Source organism: Protopterus annectens, chromosome 2.part0 (genome assembly GCF_019279795.1).
Source record: "Protopterus annectens isolate FY-2018-M chromosome 2.part0, PAN1.0, whole genome shotgun sequence".
NCBI lineage: Eukaryota > Metazoa > Chordata > Ceratodontiformes > Protopteridae > Protopterus > Protopterus annectens.
This window is the reverse complement of record NC_056728.1, coordinates 1,217,193,135-1,217,216,662: the sequence shown is the minus strand read 5'-3', so window position 1 is coordinate 1,217,216,662 and position 23,528 is coordinate 1,217,193,135.

The following is a 23,528-nucleotide window of genomic DNA, read 5'->3' as shown; positions in this document are numbered from 1 at the left end:
CGTAAACACATTGCGCTGGGTAAAGTATTTTTAAATGTTGGGCAACTCTATTGCCTGGGTAAAGCGCTATTATACTATGGGCAACTCTGTTTAGCTGGGTGAAGCACTATTAAACTATGGGCAACTCTGTTTAGCTGGGTGAAGTGCTATTAAACTATGGGCACCTCTGTTTAGATGGGTATAGCGCTATTATACTATGGGCCTCTGAGTTTAGCTGTGTAAAACATTGCTTAACGGCAGGCTATTATATATCTGGGTCTTTTAAAAATATATATTTTGTTTGCTGACACATTGGCCATGTCACTGCTTTTAATAAAATTTTAATCATATTTGTCTGGTATTATTTCAAATACTGATTTAAAACATAAATAAGAAGGGGAGTGGTGGGACTCGAACAGTGAATGCTTTCTCTTTGTGCATACACTCTACCATTACGCTATTGCTATTTGGAATAATTTGCATAAGTAGTTATTATATGCTCTTCAATGTCACAATTGCTAACTGTGGTTAAGCAATGGGCACACCCGTGCAAACAAGCGCAAATATGGGCAGCTATATCGTGGATTTAAAAAAAATAATAATTTTTTCAGTTTTAAAACTCTGAAGGGGGTTTACAGTGTCAGGGAGTGTGGTGTTGGGTGCAAGTACATTTGAGCGGACTCGCTCTTGTCTGTTGACATTATGCTTTTTAAAACCTTGCAGGGGCGTGGACTTTTAGACTGCTCGGCAGTCGGACATGCCCCCTGCTTGCCTACTCAGTCCGTGTAAGAGTTACGGATGAGTCAGCATGCCCTCATGAATATTCATAGCACGCTGATGTCATACCATTCAACTGCAGCCTCCGAGTAAGACATATTAAGTCTTACACGGAGGTTTCGTGAATCCGGCCCTCTGCTTCATGACATGTGTATGCATCTTTGAGGAAAATGACATCCTCCAGTCCTTTATAGGAAGGCTGTTATGAAGACAGAGAGAAAAAGGGGATGTTGGATTCATGGGGCTATATTAAAGGTTCTCCTGAGTGGTAGTTAAATAAAAAGAGATTCAGAAGATCATACAATGACCATAATGTACTACCAACTCCACACACAACAGTTAACTGAGGTCAGATCTGAACATTAAACCTGTGTAGGTATAGAAGCTGGATTCCATATTAAGTAACAGTAGCACCACCACATATGTCTGACTTTAACAGTGTCACAGTTCTCTTTATAGAGGATGATAACAACACTGTATGCTGAGAAGATGTTGGGAGGAGAGTCTGACATAGATGTGGAATCATATCTTGGTGTAAAATTGTCTCAAAAGTATTATTTTCATGAACACACACTCACGTTGATTGCTGTGAGATTAGATTTCCTAACTATTTATGCACAGAAGCTGGAGGGCACAGTACTTAATACAAGCACCACAAGTCTGGCTTTCATACTTTTAGACAACACTTTAGAGATGATGACATGAGCAGTGTCTGGTGAGAAGATGGCAGTAGGAGTGTCTCACATGCGGTTCTAAAATGGTCTCAGGAATGTGAGCTAATTGAACACACACACTCACACGTGGACCGCAGTGAGACTTGAACCCCTACCTAAATATCTACAGAGCACAGTACCTAATGCAAGTGTTACAGCACAAGTCTTGCTTCTTTTAGTGTCAGACAACACTTTAAGAGATTATGACATCAGCAGTGTATGTATGGGAGAAGATGTTGGAAGGCCTGTAAGAAATGGCTGTGTAGGCAAGTATGACTCTAATTTTTTTTTCTGCATGACACTTGATTGATGACAGTAGAATTAAGACTCATGCAGAATTAAGACTCACTATGCACACACACTCACATGTACAGACACACACGCAATGTGGCTTTGTGGTAAGTTAACCAATACATAATTATTTTTCCCATCTGCAGGACACAGTAGTTAACATTTGCACCATCACTAATGTCTGATTTTTCATTGTCATGGTGTTCTTTATAGATGGTAGCATCATCATTATATGATGCAGGTAACATATCCTGTTATGAGAGCGGTGTGCAAAATGTGGACTTCATATTTTCTGATTGCTTCTAATGTGCAGATATACTTTAAAAGACAGCTTCTCTAACTAGATGCAAAAAGCTGTCAGGAATGCACATTGCAGAACTGCAACATATGCACCTGCTTCACAATATGTTGTGTGCATTGCAGACTTACAGTCATACACACAAACACACACACACACACACACACACACACACACACACACACACACACACACACACACACACACACACACACAATCACACATAATTTGTGATCGGTATGGATGCAAGTGTTGATGTACATGTGCTCATATCTGTGATGAACTGATGTCCACAGTAAGACATGTAAGATAATGTCAGTGTTTATATGTTTATTGTCAGCATTAAGCTCTAGATGATATAACAATGCAGTTTTGCATTTATTCTTTTATGTATTTTACATTTGAAAACTATTACTGGTTTATCCATTTTCAAGTGCAGGGGTGCAGGGCACACAGGAGTCTGAGTAAATGTGTGTTCAGTCACTAACAGGTCCCTTCGCTTTGGTGGTGTTTTTATATGGATTTTAATGGGATGAAGAATAACTGGGCAATGCATATAGTGATATATGTCAATAGTCTCTTTCCATAGTGCACTACCAAGCAACTGGTTTGCGAAAACAATACCAAAGTGTTTTCACATGTGAGACTTAGATTTAATGTTCATAGGTTCATAGGTTCATACTAGGCTATCTGCCCTAAGGCATTTATAAGCCTAGCCAGAGTGTGTTTGGCTTTCGCCACCCATTTAAAAATAATTTTGCTATGCCCTTTTTCGAGGTTAGTATACTGTGCCTCTGTCTAACAGTGACACAGAAGTGATACCCGGGGTAAACCTATGATCTTCCATCCACTCATCAAGATTCCTCTTGAAGAGAGTCAATGAGAGACTCTGCCTAACCTGGACTGGGATTTTATTCCAGAGAGAAGGGAGCCTCTGGGTTATTAATCTGTCCCTCCAGCATGTCCTATTTATTTCAGTGCTGAGGTTCAAGTCTCTGGAGCGCGTAGCTCGATGGGATTTGGATTTTCTGAGGTGCAGCATGTCCATTAATTCCGGGTTGGACATGGCTTTATACGTCAGGCACAGATCGCCTCTGCGCAGGCGGTATGCCACTGAGTAGAGCTGGAGTTTCTTTAACCGGGCAGCATATTGCATCTGTTTGAGCCCTTTGATCCTCTTGGTGAGGTACTTATGGGGTCTTTCCAGTTGCTGCAGGTGTCTGGTAAGGTACATCCCAAAAGGGGCATTGTACTCAATTATGGGCCTGATGAGGTATGAGTAAAGAGGTACGATGACCTCCCCTGATCTAGATGTGAATCCCTTCATGATTAAGTGGGCTATATAAAATGTTTTTCTAACCCCTTTGGCCACGTGGTTGTCAAATGAGAGATTGCTATCAACTTGGGTCCCCAGGTCCCTAATTACTTCTTCTGTACTTAATGGATTACCTATGTGGTAATTTGTGGGCACTTTGTTTTTGCCAAAGGGGATGACTATACACTAGTATACAACTTGAACTTAAGAAGTGCTGATGCATATAGTATATGGTAGAAATAGCTGACAGATACTGTGGTGTTCATACTGTAGTTTATATTACAAATGCTGTGTCATAACATTTAAGACATTAAGAACTGCTGCTATTGCCTTCCCCATTCGAGCAGAGTTAAGTAACAAGTGAATGCTGTTCTCTGTTTACATGAGAAAATATTAATATATTTCTATTAGTTTGCCATCCTTCGTGCAAATGCTGTAAGTGGCAAAGCATGACCATCAGCACTTTTGACAGTGCTGAGTGCAAGAAATACACTTACTGCCCAGCATTCCCTGTGGCAGCAGGTGTAACACCGGTGAGCTCATATTTAGATTACAAATGACAGAAGTCCCAAATTCAGCTCAGTCTAAATTTTTGCACATGTTGTCAGGATGGCATTACATAAGTAAATGTGATAATTCCTGCAGATGCAGAAGGTAATGACTAACCGTGAAGTGCTGTATAAAAATGAACATCAAAAGTTGATTTATGTTTACAGTACACATATGGATTTGCATTTTTATAAGCTCAGCAATCTAAATAACTGTTAGAGGAAATATTTCAAAGTACTGCCTTTACTCTGCTTTAACTCTGTGTTCCTTTGCCACAAGAAGTTTAAGCAGAATTGAATGGAGGTAACAGCACAAGTGTGGCTGATACCATAGGACATGAATCATTCACTATCACTTGATATTGATGCATGATGCCAGACTCCGCACAAACAGAGGACAAAAAGTGAAGTGCATTATTAGGGGGCATTTATTCCAGGTGTGTTGTGTGTGATTCTATTTTTTTGACCAGATTAAAGGTGGGAAAATGGGGTAGAAAGGAAAGTGGTGAAATGGGGGCAATCAGGGGGAAGAACAAATGGGATGCAATATAGGAATGTGCAGAAGCAGAACAGAATTAGGAAAGAACCATAGCTATCCACTTCTTCAACAGTGTAATATGAACATGGATAGCAAATTGGCTAAATTTGGAATGTCACCTCAACACAGATGCGTGATAACAATGCAATCATGTTGTATAGCCAACTGGACCAGATCAAGTCTGCCTAGAAGACACATGTGCAAGGAGGAGAGTTATGTATGGGATATTTCTTCTGTAGGATAGGTGCCCAGTTTTTATTTTATTTTATTTTAAAAAGAGAGGAATGTTGTTGAAGGGGCGTACATGTGTCAGGGTCAGATACGTATGATAGGTGAGGCAGCAGGTGCAACCATGCAGGACAAACAAGACAGACACAAGAATGTTGAGGAACACAAAAGGTTGGAGGACACTGCGATTTGAGATAGAGAAGGAGAATCAGAGGCACCTACCTGTCAAGCATGGGGACAGTGAAAATCGTCCTCATCCTCAGAACTGTCATCACTGTCCCCTTCCTCAGCTTACTGTTGGATTGCTTGACATTTAGGTACTCTGCATTCCAACAAGCAACTTCTCCATACAGCTGAGGCATGCACCAATGGTACTTTCCATGACCTCATGCACCATGTCTGGCATCTCCTGGCAGGTGACAAAATCACCACCTCTACCAATACCCCCAGATTGTCCCACTGCACCAGCTGCTGGGGTAATGCTACTTGAAAGTTGAGGGCCTAGGTAGTGCAGGGGCTGCAGAGGCAGGACAGTCAGGCTGTGCCCAGATGTGCTGGGCACTGGTGTGGCAGCCGTTGGAGGGCTAGCAAGCTGAGCTGCAGTAGTTGGCATGCCTCCCTGTGCTGAAAATCATTTTATTGGTTGTCATAAAATTATGACAGCAGAATGGTGTGATCACACACATGAAAACAAAAAAAGAGAGATAAGGGTTGGAGTAAGAGAAACAAAATAATTTTTACAAATCCAAACTAGGACTGAATTTTTTCCAAATAATTATTTCAATATGCATATGTTTTGCATATGCTTTGAATTTCTTACACTCATTACTGTTCAGAGTGTTCATTGCCACAGAGGCAGTGCTTGTCAATCATGTTCATTACTTATATAGACACATTAAAGAGGTGAGTGGTTAACAATGTATGTGTGTGACATAACTGTCAGTAAAGTATAAAGTCCATCTTATGTCAGGAAAAAAAAATAATTGCAGAACCATAATTGTATTGATACCCACAGTATCACATTTAATATATATGATAATATGTGTATCTTAAATCCACCTGTGATACAGAGTTATTTTTACGTATGATTATTTTTATATTAATAATTTGTGTATAAATTATAGTGGAACAGCATTAATACAATTTGTTTTCTGGATTAGAACCCTGGCTCATTTGCTTTGTGGCCACGAACTTGCACCTATTACCACATTTACTGCTAGGCAAAAGATTTATTTTTTACAGTCATTACTGAGTGCTGACTGCCATGCAATGCTACTTACTGTGTTTGCACAGTGGAAGTAAAAGAAGTAACAATGCATCTTTTTTTTGAAAGTGACAATGTCTGTTTATTGTCTGCAGTTGTGGAACTGCAGGTGTTGTGTATGTATGCTGACCACCACGCAATGCCACTTTTATTGTCTGCAGGTGTTGTGGAACTGCAAGTGTTGTGCATGTATGCTGACCACCGTATAATGGTGCTAAGCGAAGTTATGCAACATTCATTGAATTTAAATTATGTATATGTTTCACTGTGTTTGTGCTTAGCTGTGCAATTATTAATGTTAAAAAATACAAAATACATTTTAACACGTTAGACATTTTTACACACCTCTGGATTTGAACTATCATACTAATGAACCCACAAAATTCACTGGGGTGTCCTATCTCTCCTTGCCACAGAAACAACTTTGCAGCAGAAAAGCAAATCATGTGCATAAGGCAATTCCCATTTCATCTACAGTATTAAAAAAAATCATATACACTTGTGCACTCTCATTTGTTTGTACGTGTGGCTTACATATATAGTGCAATGACTGATTACACAATTCATGAATATGTTTGCACCAATGCACCTGTTTTCTCTTTATATTGTGTTCTTCCTTATCTGTGCTGTACTCTCAGACATGCAGTCTATAGCACATTTTGTATCATTGTCCTTTAAATGTATGATAGAAATACATGACAGTGAAAAGCATTTTTCAGTGAACTCATGTGAGTTTTGCTGTTGATGAGCAAAAATTATAACTGTGCTGCTTAGTTCCATTTAAAAGCTTACTAAAGTTACTTCTACACTTTGTAAGTGTATCATGGGTGACACCCAATGCAGGTATAGTAGTTTAAATTGCTGTTGTGTCTTCTTTATCCCCCCATCATTCACAACTGCAGTCCATTAGCAACTAATAGTGAGGTAGGGCCTACATTATATTTACATGCTCTACACAAGTCAAACGTTTGATATTGAGCAATTGTAATGAGTTCACACCTCATTTGCATATTCACCATGCTCAGAGATCGGAATCTACAATATAAAAAGGTAACAGTGTAGTTAGGGAACTTGAAGGTGGGGAAACTTGTGTATTTAGACAAAACAAAATATTGCTACTCCTTTTGATTTATATGCAGAGAAGACTTCTTATTTTGCTTAGTTATGACTGCATTTTTCAAGTACATTCTAGATTTTGTAACATGTTATAAAGCAAATTATATACATTCAGTATGAAATAGAACTTTAATCTGCATGCACTTCTTATAAGTTTGCTGTTTGCATAGACATTTTGGGCAGACATTTACATTTTTCACACAGGTAGGTTATTAATTATCATCACAAGTATTATTGTTAAAATTGTTATTTTGCAATCTTCTATGTTATTGCAGGAAAATGTAATGTACCATGTCAATAACATGTGTTATTCTTCTGAGATGGCCCAGAGATATGTCTAGGGGAGTGGTGGACACAGCGAGAGTGACTGGCAATCATATAAAATTAATATTTTATGTTGTAAATGTGTAAACATTGTGAGAATTTTGTTGAAAGCATATATGCCAATTGAATTATGTAGTATTCCTTGTTTCATACAAACCATCATTTGTTTATTGTTTTGGGAGTTGGGAAGCCACCTGCAATTTGTGTGTTGACACAGCAAACATGAGTTTTAAGTGCTTTTCTCTTAAAAATGTGCAGTCATCCTATTATTTCAGTGGGAAACATAATACATTACTAAAGTGGTAGTCCTTGATTTGGAACAAACATTAGTTTATGTGCGAGTGTGATGTGCTACAACCACATAACCTTTCAGTTTTAATAACTGAAATGTGTGTTTGCATTGTTTAATGTTGACAAATAACTGTATATAAGCAAGATGTGTTGTATCCTTCTCTGTTTTATTTCACATAGGATTTTGGCACCCGAGTATACAAATCCATTCAAACCCCCTTTCAGTGACTCTGAAAATTATGTCATAGTGTAGGTGTTAAGGTGCCATGATATCTTTCTGCTTGAGAGAGGATGTGGGGATATGGCTGTCAGAATGCAGATTTGGAACCAGTTAGTAAACAACGTCAATGCAGTAGGGAGTTAAATCAGGGCTTATGATCTGGTGTGACATACGGCCACTGATATGATTTCATCATCCCGGAGCAGGGCAGCTATAGTTGCCTGTGAACAGCAGGCTATGGATGGGTTGCTATAGATCCCCACTGACACCAAATGAATTTCTGTCCACTGTCAGAGATCCAGAGAGCTCAGTGGAAACTGCACACTGACATATAATTAATGTCAGTGCTGATGTGTCTGGATGGACAACTATGTCTCATGAGGAGCTTCTATGTAAATTTACATATGGAAATTTTAGATTTCCTTGTATGGTAAAATATGTAAACATTTTAGTAATGCTTCCTGGGGAAATGTTTTTATGAACTTGTCAATAAATTAATAGACTTAAACAAAACACTTGTTCATTATACATGGCTGTTGGGTGGACATGTCTACCAAGTTTCAGTTAAAAGTATTCTTAATGGACATATAGGCATTTGTGTATTCACTGTCCTCCTGTGTTATTCCCATTTTGATGTTTAATTGCCATCCTTCCCTTGCTTCATTTCTTTTAGGACCATCATTGCTACCAAGTGTGGTGACATCTGTACATGGTAGGCAAAAAAAATATATATTTTTTTATTATTGATGACCATTTGTCAGATATATGCATTTATCTGTATGCGTGAGGTGGGTGTAATGAGTGTGTGTGTGTGTGTGTGTGTATATTGCTGTACCATCTGCGATAGTGGAACTAGTGTTAGTTTGTTATCATATATATTGTTTCAAATAATTAGTGTACTATTAATTTCATTCCTGTGTTTGTTGATTATTATCACATGTGATCCTGATGGTGGAAGTGTAGGACTCTTACCACCTGATGTCAGCATACCGGCAGACTCTGGTGATGGTTGTGGCCAAACAGGCACAGTCAGGGGGTGCAGAGGTTGAATCTGACACTGAGATTATCATTCAGTCATCCCCTGTATTTCCTTCAGACACAGTCAGTAGGTCTATGCATACCTATTCCACTGAGCCCTCAGATATTAGATAGGTGGAGGGTGAGACACTTGATAATGGTAGTGTGGTTACTGCGGTTTCAATGTCGGTTGATTCTGTCCATATCCCAAGTGTGGGTGAAATGCCAAGAAGGTGGGTTGTTAGGGGTATTCGAAGGAGGCCTGCTGTCCACCCTCCATCTGATCCTGTTGTTTCATTACATTCCACTAAATGTATGTTTAGGGCCATCACAGTGCCACAGTCACATACCACAAAGGCCTTTGAAGACATGCTTAAGGTTGTAAATGTGGCACAAGCTGACATGTGTGATTGCCTTTGTCATGTGGCCAGTTCAATGGATCAGGTGAATGACATGATGGAATGGGCAGTGTCTCTGACAGAAAATCTGCTGGGAGGGGGACAGCATCCACATGGAAGTAGGTCAGCAGCATCATCTGCTTGGCCAGTGTAACCATGTCCAGTCAGGCTGCAGTAGTGGGACTACTTCCATTGCTCCATCAGCATTTGAAGTGTCCACACCCAGAGGTTGTAGGCCATGGGGTTTTGGTCCTTGGCGTACTTGTGAGGAGAGCTTGTCCTGCAGACATCAATCACATTCAGGTAGCTGCACCATGTCTGACCATCAGCATGAGCATGGATGTAACAGTGCCACTCCTGGCAGAGCCAGTTCTCCCTGTTGGGGATGACGATGATAAAATGTTACCTGTACAATGCATGATAACACACCTGTCTGACATGGCAGGATGCAGAGTTGGCACAGAGCTTGGCTGTGTTCTTGCAGACACTCACACATATGTTTTACCCTGAATGCCCATGCAGACACACACACATATCAGGCACATGGGTCATTCATGAGGCTTGCAGCTCATTCTATTTCACTGGCCATTTGATAATGTATCTCAATTTCTGCCTGCCTGTCTTTCTTACTCATACACGCTCACTACCTTTTCTGTCAGTCTTACTCTCTGCACCCCAATCAACAACCTGTGCAAATGATTATAAATGTGCCATCTCCTTGATTCTGTCTTTTGGATTCAGGGATACATTAGTCTTTTGTCTGATGCACTGGGTGCATAGCTGATTCAGTGCTTAGTATATATGTATTTGTGATGCTCTTTTGAAAATTGTACTGCTTTGTTACATGTTTTTGTAATGTGTGTATCTTTGATACTTGAGGCCTATTAGTTGATAAAGAGCACACATCTATTGCCATAAGTCAGTCCTGTGACATATTGATGTCATTGCTATAAAATTCACACACCTTTTGCTTAGCTACATTAGTGAGTAACAGTATGCAAGGATGTGCATTCATTTATGTTCTTAGCCATTTATTTTCTTATTCCAAGTTCAGCACTTACCCTGATAGTCCATCAATTACAAGTGTTTTAATTTGAGGTTGACTCTGTGTGATGCTAACAGTATATAGCCATTACATGTGAAAGTAAAGGTTGTGAGCATTGCCTTGCATCAATTTTACTGTATGTATGTGCATAGGATGAAAGTTGTATCCCCTTAGGTGGTCAGCATGTGTGCTGTATGTTGCCTCTTGACCAGAACAAAGGCATATTGTACACACCTACGTCCAGCTACACCCACAGTGGCTGGTAGTTCCCTCTCTGACTCCCTACCTGTGGGTGGCTGTAGTGACCTTGCTAGTTGTGGTGGAATGTGTGCCTCTTCCTCTTGGTGCTCCTGTTAAGCTGTTTTCTCTGGATAATATTGTGAAGGATAGTACAGCCACTGAACATTTCAGCACAAGTACTGGGATTGTATTGCAGGGCTCTTCCTGTTTGGCACTACAATAATGACTTCAGCAGCCAAACACATGCTCTATGATATTTCTTATTTGAGCATGTGACTCATTATAGTGTTCTTCTGTTGGTGTATGTCCATTTCTGATGGGCATTATCAGCCATTGTTCGATTGTATACACTGCATCACCCAATAAATAATCTTGAAGGATATTCCCCTTAGAAAACCTCTGGTAGAGATGAGAGTTGTGCCAGATATGGGAGTTGTGCTAACTGCTGGGGTTGCCAATATACACATTCAGGATTATTCTCTTAGCATTACACATGACCTGGAAGTTAATGGAGTGGAAGCCCTTTCTGTTTATGTACAGCTGTCCTTGTTTCCTACATGGTGCTTTGATCTCAATGTGCATGCAGTCTATGGCACCCAGGACTTCAGGGAAGTGTGCTACGGGGTAGAAATCCTGCATAGTTGTAGTTATGTACTTGGGTGTACAGGGAAAATGTATGTAGTCACTGGCAAGCTGTAGCATAGCATTCAGAAAATGATGCAGGATCCTGGATGCTGATGCCTGTGACAGTCCCAGCATGTCCCTTGTTAGTCTCTGAAAGGTTCCTTGTTAGAGAAATATGCATTTAAATATATGTGAAATGCTAGTTTAAAAGCAAAGTAGTATGTAATGCATTTTATTCTGTTAATGATATAACAAAAAAGCTGAATTCATGTGCAATTGTAAGTAGTTTTGAAACTGCAGTGTGGCTTGTAGCAAGATGACCTCTGGCCCTGGCAGCTGCCAGCTCAGCAAGTTTTAATGTTTATGCTTTTCACAAGTGATTATCTGCTGGGTCAGGAAATTAATTATGTGAAATAATGAAATCTTCTGCTCTTTCCTGCTGGGATGATTTGGCCTTGTATATGTGTTACTAAGATAACATGCAGCTGTTGGGAAAGTGTTACAGGGAACAAAGAAGTGTATTAAAAGACTGAATCTGCTATTGTATTCGGACTAGTTTGAAGCCTTGAAGAAGTAACTTTACAGAAAGACATTATGTCTGACCAGGTAGATAGCAAGGCCGTATTGTTACCAGAGGAAAACTTTTTTAAAATATACAGCATCAGCATATATCAATGAATAGAACAGTGTAAGCTAGAGTGATGTAGATGCCCTGTGACATACCACGTTAGTAAGGTGGGCACAGCTTGAATGTAAAGACTATATAAAATTGTATACTTCCTGTTTCATGTCAGACAAAATTCTGTACTTGTACGTTTTTTGCCTCCTGGTGTACACTAGTAAACTTTTGAACCTGAACCTCCTGTGTATTGAACTCTTGATTTTATTTAACAGTTTTGTCCTTCTTAGCCGGAAATCCCTCAGACAGCTGCAGATCAGAGTCTACTGGTGGTCGAATACTGCACAGGAGAAGTTACCGAAACGGTTCTTCTTGGGTGAAAAGACCTCAGACTGAATTGTCGTTTAAAGAGGCTGGCCACTTTCTGATCTGTGGCCAAAGAGCTTATCCTGGACGGCTCAATACCGGATGCTCAGGTAGGAAGATTTTGCCTTTTTTCTGTTTTAGATCAGGGACTAGGTTACAGTAAATATTGTTGTCAAGATTTGTTATGCAGATCAGGGACAAAAGGAATTACTGTATATTTGGTCATAGATCAGGGTAACAGAATAAGGTAGGCAGTTATTCTAGATAAACTGTGAAAAGGAACTGAAACCTTGATATCACGTGATAAGAAGGGTTACGTAACATTTTTCTTTTACCATGGGAAATCAGTGCACTAAAACATTGCGAGATCCGCCCCTAACCGAAGACGCAAAATACATGCAATCACAACGTTCTGATAATGTTAGGTATTATACGAAATGGGTTAACAAATATGAATTTGATGGTAAATTAGATAAAACTTTGCTGGTTAAACTCCTTAAGCAACTTAAATCTGATGTGAGAGGTCAGGCAAAAAAGCAACGCCAATTAGGCATTCCACAGGCACACAGGTGGATTGAGGAAGCAAATCGTAGAGAACAGAAGATTAAAAATTCAAAAACATTATTTTTAGACAAAGAAGATAATAACCTAGTAATAGCAACAGCTCCTCCTCCTCCCTTGCCCCCTCCTTTACCCTTTTCAGGATATGAAGCGAATTGACAGGCTAGTCCGCCTCCGCGTTATCCTGAAGTCTCAGCGAGACCACAACCATTTGTTAGAGATCCTATTGAAACTAGGTCCCGAGCACGCAAAATACGTGGGGACGCAGAATCATATCAAATAGAAAGAAATCTACAGGATGAGAGTGAGGAAGAAATATGTCCACTTATAGAGGTCCCAAATCCTCAGGCAGGACAGGCAGGGCAGGACCCAACACTCTTAGTATATAGACCATGGACACCGGAGGATATCCGGAAAGCTACTGAGGGAATCCCCCATCCAAAAGTTAATTTTACGAAATTTTTAGAAGATTTACAAGGCATGAGGTTGAGTTACCACTTGAATGGGGAAGAAGTAGAAAAAGTAGTAAGACAAATTATAGGTCCAGATTGGCACATGATTTGTGGCACCTGGAATCCTCGTAATGCAGAGCTTATACCACTCCCACATAGTGATGCAGAATTAGACAACAGAGTGAAAGGTCTTACAGACCGAATCTCTGAGAAATGGAAACCTAGAGCAGACTGGACTTGCATTAATCAATGCATACAACAGGAAAATGAGACAATAGATGGGTACTATGCTAGATTATTGGAGTGTTTTAATAATCATAGCGGTATGACGGTTCCTGAAAACCAAACAAATGATTCCCCATATGAACAACAATTAAAAAATGCATTTTTGAAAGGTTGCATTGCACCTATCAGTAGCTTCATTACGAAGCATATGATAGACCATCGAACAGGTAGGCTACAAGCCTTACTTGAATATGCTAGACATGCTGAATGACATTTTAATTGCAAGAAGAAAAAGAAGGCGCAAGTCTTCACTGCTGAAGACGGAGCTGAAGTATTTGTGTTACAGTCAGGTAAAAAGGGCAAGAAAAATGCCCAGGGAAACAAACAGTCTGACAAACGATCAGAAGATTTTGAGGAAAGGAAAAAGAGAGGTGAGTGCTTTAAATGCGGGAAAAAGGGACATTTAGCGAGGGATTGTAAACAGAACAAAAAGGTAATTACAGAAGATAAGGGAGATGAGGACTGACTATATGATAGTGAAGATACATCATGCAAAAGTCAGAAATCATCAGGAGAAGTTAATAAACAGAAGACAAATATAAATGTGATAGAAGGAATAGAGGAAGTGCAAGTAGATATGGAAGATGAAGAAAGTGAAATTTTGGATTTAGCATTATTGAGCTTAGAGCTCTACTTAGCAGATACGAAACCAGAAGTTACACTTCGGGTGGAGGGAAGGGAAGTCAAATTCCTGTGTGACTCAGGAGTGTCACGGACCCTGATACACCCCTCCAAGTTACCAGAACATTCTGAATCACCTGATTATATACTAGTGAAAGCTGCAAATGGACAGCTATACAGGGAACCACTTTCCCATGATATAGCAATAACTGACCATGTTTCAGGTATGACCCAAAGAAGTAAAATTGTTGTTTCTGCAAAATGTCCAGTGAACCTATTGGGCAGAGACCTTATGCAGATATTTGGCATAGCAGTAGTTCTGACTGTGCAGGGTATGGAAGCACAGAGACAAATGGATACTTTCGTGGTGCGGTCGGAGGGAGAAACTTTTTACTGGTATAGCCAGGACCTAGTTATGACTGGTCCAGGGGCAGTAACCGAGGAACTGATGAACGTAGCCATCAGTAAAGCCCCCTCCCTCGACACTGATTGACAGCATTTGTTACACTGTACTCTATACTACTGTACTATGCCAGGACCTGATAGAGAGTATGAGGAAGAATTGTTCAGAAATCGCGCAACAAGATTGGTTTTACGTACTTTGTACTGGGATACTGAGGTGAACAGTGTAGTTAGCTGTTCATTACCTCAAGAATTCCTTGCATTATATAGATCAAATCGATTACCACATGTCAGCTTGACAAAGAACAAAAATGTAAAATGGGCAGACTTAGGAGAAAAGGTGACAAGATGGGAAAAACAGACTGACTTAGAATTGTCAGAACAAGGAATACAAAATCAAAAGTTGAATTGGTTGACACAGACACATCCAGCTGTACACTTGCAATCTAGCGAGGACAGCTGATTAGCATTTTTATTAGAAGAAGAAGAGAAAGCCTTATGTGAAATTCCAACGACTCTTTGGTCAACAGGCAAGTCAGATGTAGGACTTATGCGAACAGCAGGACCAGTTACAATTACACCAAAATCGGCATTTAGGCCACAAAAAAGACAATACCCCTTGAGGAAGGATGCAGAAATAGGAATCAAGCCTATCATAGCAGCATTAGTCAAAGAAGGAGTACTGGTAGAATCTCCTGATTCACCATGTAATACACCCCTATTTCCTGTTAAAAAAGCAAACGGGGAATGGTGGATGGTTCAAGATTTACAAGCTGTGAACAATGCAGTGATACCCAGAGCACCCACAGTGCCAGACCCACATACTTTGTTAAACGATTTAAAACCGCAACAAAAATATTTCTCTGTGGTAGATATCAGTAATGCTTTCTTTTCGATACCTATACATCCTGATAGTCAATATTGGTTTGCATTTACATTTCAGGGTAAAAGGTATACTTATACTCGACTACCACAGGGATATTGTGAGAGCCCAACAATATTTGCACAAGAAATGGCTAGCAACCTGGCAGGGTTTACCCCACCAGGAGGTAGAAAAATTCTACTTTACATAGATGACTTCTTGCTAGCAGCCCCCACCCAGCAGCAATGCAGGGAGGATACTGTAGAGTTATTGAAATTTTTAGCAACACAAGGACACAAAGTAAATAAAAGTAAGTTACAACTTTGGAAAAAGCAAGTTAGATACCTAGGATATGTGATATCCAATGAAGGTAGGATATTAGACGAGGATAGAAAAACAGCAATTTTGCAAGCACCCAAACCAGCAACCAAGAAGGAAATGATGTCCTTCTTGGGGACAACTAATTTCTGTCGGAGTTGGATACCAAATTATGCTTTGAAATCTGCTCCACTGACTGACTTGATATATAAGGCACCAATGGCAACACAAGATATATTACAATGGACACCCGAAGCAGAAACGGCTTTCTGCAGGTTGAAGCAGTTGATAGCTTCTTCATTAGTTTTAGGACTTCCAAATTATCACAAACGGTTCTTTCAGACCGTAGATTGAAAGCAAGGATATATGACGTCAGTACTGATGCAACAACATGGGGATAAGCAATGCCCCATAGCCTATTATTCATCACAGTTAGACCCAGTGGCATGATCTTTGCCTCACTGTGTACAAGCGGTAGTTGCAGCTGCAATGGCAGTACAGGCTTCGGCCTCAGTGGTGTTGTTCCACCCTCTCACATTGAGAGTGCCTCATGCAGTCGCAATAATTTTACTGCAAGAAAAAGTAGCATATCTTTCTCCTGCTAGACATCTTTCATGTATGACTATACTGCTGAGCCAACCTCATATGACAATTGAACGATGTACAACATTAAATCCATCAACATTACTTCCAACTCCTGCGGATGGCACACCACACAGCTGCCTGCAAGAGATTGAACAGTTAACCTTGCCTAGACAAGATCTCACAGATATGCCCTTGGATAATGCCGAGGTGACATATTACGTGGACGGCTCATGCAGAAGGGGCCCTACAGGAAAGAATCTAGTAGGGTATGCAGTAGTTACAGACACTGAAATTTTAGAAGCTCAATCCTTACCACATAACTTATCTGCACAAGCAGCAGAATTGATAGCTTTGACACGAGCATGTACTTTAGCAAAAGACAAATGTGTAAATATATATACTGATAGTCAGTATGCTTTCTCTACAGTACATGTATTTGCGCAACAATGGAAAAATAGGGGAATGATAACATCTAGTGGGAAATCAACTAATCATGCGCAATTTATTTTGGAACTATTAGAATCTATTCAGTTACCTACCAAAGTATCTATTTGCAAATGTATAGCTCATACAAAACAACAGGATAGAATTTCGAAAGGCAATGCGAGAGCTGATGCAGCTGCAAAGCAAGCAGCCTCAGACTCAGAAACTTTACTTTTGAATGAGGAATTACAACCCTCTGAGATTTTAGATTTAGACATGTTAAAAACAATGCAGACGCTTACTACAAAAGCAGAAAAACAAAAATGGGAAAAACAAGGCGCAATTCTTGAAAATGGACTGTACATTTCCAAAGAGAAAAAAATGATATTGCCGTCTAATTTATTTAGATATGCAGCTTTGTTGAGCCATGGGCAGTGCCATGTCTCAACAGGGGGAATGGTACAGTTAATAAACCGAATATTCCAAACATATGGATTCACAAACTATACAAAAAAATTTTGTGCAGCTTGTCATACTTCTAACAAGCACCATGCACAAGGGGCATTTAAACCTAAGCAAGGAATTTTTCCTATACCACAGTATCCGTTCCATACTATTTGTATGGATTTCATAGAATTAAATAAGTGTGAAGGGAAAAAGTATTGTTTAGTCATTGTAGATATGTTTTCTAAATGGGTAGAAGCCTTTCCAACTAAAAATCCGGATGCAGCAACAGTGGCAAAAGCCCTGATAAAAGAGGTAATCCCTAGGTTTGGCATTCCGGAGAGGATTTATAGTGACAATGGTACACATTTTGTCAATCAGACAACTCAGCAACTTGGAAGATTTTTTGGAATCTCCTTGAAAATCCATTGTGCCTACCACCCACAGTCAGCAGGACTGGTGGAAAGGTACAATGGAACCCTTAAAAGTAAACTTAGGAAGTTAGTTGAAGAGACCCAAAATAATTGGATACACTGTCTGCCTTTAGCACTGCTGAGTATGAGAACAGTTCAAAATGTGAAGGGTTTGACTCCCTTTGAAATGTTTTTTTTGGAGAGCATATTATGTGCCTCAGTGGAAAGCTCTCATGCCCGCAGAACAAGAGGCTGACAGTTCATTAGCTAGTTATATGAGGAAACTGTTAACAAATAAATCTGTTTTGCAGTTTAACTCTTTTTCAGATAAGGAACAGACCAGACCGGTGGAAGCAGTTTTGGATCCCGGAACGTGGGTGTGGCTGAAAGTGACAAAGAGGAAGAATTGGGCGAGTCCAAAGTGGGAAGGACCGTACCAGGTACTGTTGGCAATGCCTACTGCAGTCAGAGTGGCTGAGAGGACGTCCTGGGATCATTTGACACATTGCAAACCGGTAAAGAACTTTCAACTTGATAAAAACTTTGTGACTGATAAACAACAAGGGCAAAATGGCCAAGAACAAAGCGAATAGAAATTTAGATCAACCCCAGAGATGTTGCATAATCATTTTGTTGAGTATACATTTATTGACTATAATTGTGACAATTTTCCTCTTGTTGTGGTTTTTTCTTCACTCAACCACATAAGTGAAAGTGGGAAGGCGTGCCAAGATGTCTATAGACTGGCATCCAAATTTTAACACATATCTAGCTATGAAACGTGTATATGCAGAGACTATGAACATTTCGAATTGCTGGGTTTGTACAGCTATACCAACAGCATATGGAGGTCTGATAATGTCCGCTGTCCCTCTGAGGATAAATGAGACTTGGGAGAATTTACTTTTTGATACAGGAACTGTGAGATCACAGGACAAAATAGCTTTATTTTTACCTGTCACACAAAAGGGAATTTAATGTTTTTACAAAAATGACACTCTCCAGGTGGGCTGGAGTAACTGTAATATATCAATATCTTATCGGTGTTATATTAAGACTAGTAATGGCAATATTATTTGCAATACTAATTATGACTCATATTTGAACTCACTGAAAACAACCATGAATGAAATTCGCAAGAATCCTGTTTTATTTAAACAATTGTCAGTTATAGACCAGAAAATGTTTCATGCAGGGTTAATGCGTATTAGTACTAAAGTAGAAAACTGTTATTTTATTTGTGGGAAAAAAGCATATAAATGGCTACCTGAGAATTGGTCCAGCAGTTGTTTTTTGGGTTATCTGGTTCCGGCAATAAGACATACTGCAGAATTACCTTTGGGAAAGATACAAAACGTGAGAGAAGCAGCTCGGAAACCTGGAGGTCCAGTCGAGAAACCTGTAAATCCAGTAGGACAGATCGAAGCTGGCTGGAAAGACCATAATAACGTAAAGGACAAAAGCAAATTGACTCATATGGACTTGAGTGACAGTGTTATATCTTGGGCAGGAATATTCCCAGCATATGGAGCAGTTAAATCGATCTGGGAGCTGAGGAAGCTGTCAAAACTTTCTCGAAGTAATGAGTAATGCAACTTTCTCTGCCCTAGAACTGGTGACTGATGAACTGAATGCAATGAGAACTGTTGTGCTACAAAATCGAATGGCTCTTGACTTCACCCTAGCGGTGAGAGGTGGTATGTGCGCGCTTATCAAAGAAGAATGCTGTGCATACATACCAGACAATAGCCATGAAATTAACAACCACCTAGAGGTAATTCAGCAAGTATCAGCCATGACTGAACCAGGCCCAAACCCACTGATGGACTTTTTCCAGAATTTATTCGGGGGGGTGGGGTTCCATCCTAATGAATATTCTAATTGCTATTTGTGTGGGTATACTCCTGATAGGAGCATGTGTTTGTTGTGGAATTCCCTGCATGAAAAGATTAATCAAAGATTTTATTGATGTATCTGTTACTGAAACTTTGTACCAAGATATCGAGATTGAAAAATTGATCTCAGATGAAACTTTTTCTGAAGTATAGATCGAATGACTCACCTAGCTGAAAATCCTTAGTGGAAGAGGTGAGGAGATGAAATGACATTATGCATACTTCAAAATAGAATAAAAAGAATTAATAGGAGGGAAAATGTTAGAAAAATATGCATTTAAATATATGTGAAATGCTAGTTTAAAAGCAAAGTAGTATGTAATGCATTTTATTCTATTAATGATATAACAAAAAGGCTGAATTCATGTGCAATTGTAAGTAGTTTTGAAACTGCAGTGTGGCTTGTAGCAAGTTGACCTCTGGTCCTGGCAGCTGCCAGCTCAGCAAGTTTTAATGTTTATGCTTTTCACAAGTGATTATCTGCTGGGTCAGGAAATTAATTATGTGAAATAATGAAATCTTCTGCTCTTTCCTGCTGGGATGATTTGGCCTTGTATATGTGTTACTAAGATAACATGCAGCTGTTGGAAAAGTGTTACAGGGAACAAAGAAGTGTATTAAAAGACTGAATCTGCTATTGTATTCAGACTAGTTTGAAGCCTTGAAGAAGTAACTTTACAGAAAGACATTATGTCTGACCAGGTAGATAGCAAGGCCGTATTGTTACCAGCGGAAAACTTTTTTAAAATATACAGCATCAGCATAAAATCAGTGAATAGAACAGTGTAAGCTAGAGTGATGTAGATGCCCTGTGACATACCACATCAGTAAGGTGGGCACAGCTTGAATGTAAAGACTATATAAAGTTGTATACTTCCTGTTTCATGTCAGACAAAATTCTGTACTTGTACATTTTTTGCCTCCTGGTGTACACTAGTAAACTTTTGAACCTGAACCTCCTGTGTATTGAACTCTTGATTTTATTTAACATTCCTGTAGCTAATATTATAAGTGCTACACATACCTTAGTTTCCACAGGTAATGGTTCCCCTCAGTTTGCCCTTGTTCTCAGTTGTGGACAACATAAGTTGCAGAGTTCTTGTAGTCTGTGTCTATCCACCTTATAGCCTTCTATAATTTCTACCTCATGTAGACCATGAAAAGTTAAATGGGGTCTAAACATCCTTCTCCTTCTTGGTCGAGGTCTGTTACCAGCTGCAGCAGTATAGACTTGAGGGCCTGTTTCACATACACATGCAAAAGTGCACACGCATCCCCTAACATTCTTTCTGTGTAGAATAGTTAGTGTGGCTGCATTCCAGTAGGTTTGGAATTTGAAGCCAAAATCTGCACTGAGTGTACATGACTGCTTTATAGCATATTGAATAGCTCCTCCATCTTGGATTGGATGATTAGCATACAGTTCAGCTGCTTATGCTGTAATTAGCATGCAACAATGTTTACCATGCTTGCATGGCTCTACACAATATAGAGAGCTTCTTACTGAATATAAATCATCATGATACCATGTGCACATCAGCCTAGAAAGTGAACACAGTTTTATTGCACCATGTAGGCTTTATAGAATCCAACCACAAGTCTTGTGAATCTTGAGTTAGTTGACTTTGAATACATAATATCCTGTTTTACCACTCCAACAGAAGAATATTTTCTAATTGCTGTAACTCTATCTCAATTTCACAGGTAAAAAAGATTGCATTGTCATGAAATACTCACCCAGAAAAAAAATAATTTCCATATGGTGTCAGTTTATCAGAATCGTTACCTACTGAAGTATCTAACCACTGCTAGATCTTTAAAGTAAGGCATATGTATCTGTTTTCCTCTTACATGTTATGTTTCACCCCAAACTGGGAGGATGTCCACTCCAAAGATTTCATTGTACCATTTTACCAGCATGACATGCTTCATCTGAAATTCAGGTGAAAGTCACATGCAGATCCATAATATTTTTTCTGAATAATATGACCCCTAAACGTTTTAGTTTACTTTTTTTTTTCCTTGTATTTAAAAGTACGCTATATACCTACTGTTTCATTACTGTACTATAGAATATTATAATAATATATCAAAACCTAATATCTTGGACCTTGGGATCTATTCTCATTTATATGCATGGATACGCAGACATTTGCCACCAGTTCCATTTATGAAAAGTATGCTCTTTATAGATTATTATACATTAATTATTATTTTTAATAAAACAATTTTTTTCTTTTGCTTTAGACATTTATTACTCTTATCCTCCATGTTCATTTATGGACTCCTATTGACTTCCTCAGTCACTGACTTAACCTTTTTCCTTGTCACATGAGTACAAGGAAGATGCATACACACCGTAGCATGCATATTTTGCTTCAGGTTCTGACATTTACAGTAATGTGATGGTCAGCTGGTCAGATCATTACATTGCACCACAATTCATATCTATTGGCAAACATTGGTCAAGGGTTTACCCCAACCCAGATAAGAAGTGACATCAGATTTTATTGTATCAAGTCCAGGATACATAGAAGAATGGAAAAGCTTGAAACCTACAGGATAAGAAACAATTTTGAAAAGTGAATCAGTCTTGTTTGCAATCAACTTACTTTTACAGCAAGTGTTTTTGATATGTGCAATAGATCCCAGTCAGTTATTTTATGAGGGTAAGCCACATTTCCCTATCTCTCATAACTCAGTCATCATTTGCTCCTACCTCTCTACTTCATTTATATCCTGTCATCTGTTAATTATCTATATACACAGACATGCATTGGGTATGCATAGGTAAAGAGACTTTTCTGTGGGAAACTATTTCTTATGCATTATCTTACTAAAGCATCTTGCATCACTACTTCTTCAAAACCATAGATAAGGTGCACAGGGATATCCTAACATGACTTAATTTATAAAATATTCCTTCTGGCTCCAGTTAAGAAACATTATTGTTTCAGAGTAGTAGAATGAGATATAAATAATCATTTTCTTCAATGGCCCATGTCTAGCAGTTTAGGCCATAGAGTTAAGACTACAAGCTGTTAAGGAGCTTCATCCTATAGTCCTTGGTTTGAATCTCTCCATTTCCACTCACAGTCTCTGTAACCTTGAGTGACTCATTTAACTAGACAGTGCTACTAGGTCAATTGAAACAAGAGACACTTGTTTCTTGTGGATGTACCTTGATAACAGATAAATAAATAAACAAATTTACTTGCAGCTACAATTTAACATACAGAGTGTAGCAGACAAATAATTAGAAAGTATGTAATAAAAGATCACTGTTAATAAATGCATCTATATTGAGTTGAAAGACAGAAGAGCATATTGAAGTAATTTTGATGAGGTATGATGCAGAGAAGCACAATGCAGGGGTGAGAGAAAAGGTGTTAGAGGGTGGCTAAAGAGGCTTTGTAGCTAAAGAGTATGTAGCCAAAGATGTTAGATTAAAGAATGTCCATAAGAATGATTTTGTGTGGGAGGATATTTAGGGTATTTTGAGGATAAGGATTAGTGTGCATTAGGGATATGAGGTATTATCTTGGTAAATGGCATAAACATGACCATATTTCCATAAAATGCTGTGAACAAAATGGTGGCACCCTGTGTGGATGTGACTGTGTCAGCTAATTCTAGAGATATGCATATTCTGTGTTCTTTTTCACAGAACATCTCAAAAATATCAGTTTCTGCACTTCCAATTGCCGTTACAATAACTTATAGTAGACAGAAATTACTACAAACTAAACAGTCAACATCTACATGTTGCTGGTTGGATGCCTTGAAGTCTGCAGAGTATCTGGGGCCTACTACTTGCACAGAGCTACAATAGCTGGGTATTTTAACTCTTCATACTCTAATGTGCCTGAAACTGGTAGAACAGGTTTCTGGAATATGCTTGACAAGAAAAAAGAGAAAGAGATGTCAGAGAACAAGGAAAAGAGGTTGCAGAGCAGGTACTGATGTAAAGTTAAAAGCAAACCCCTATAGGCCTGCACTACCAACTATACTGCTAGCTAATGTGAGATCACCGGATAGCAAAATGGACTACTTGAG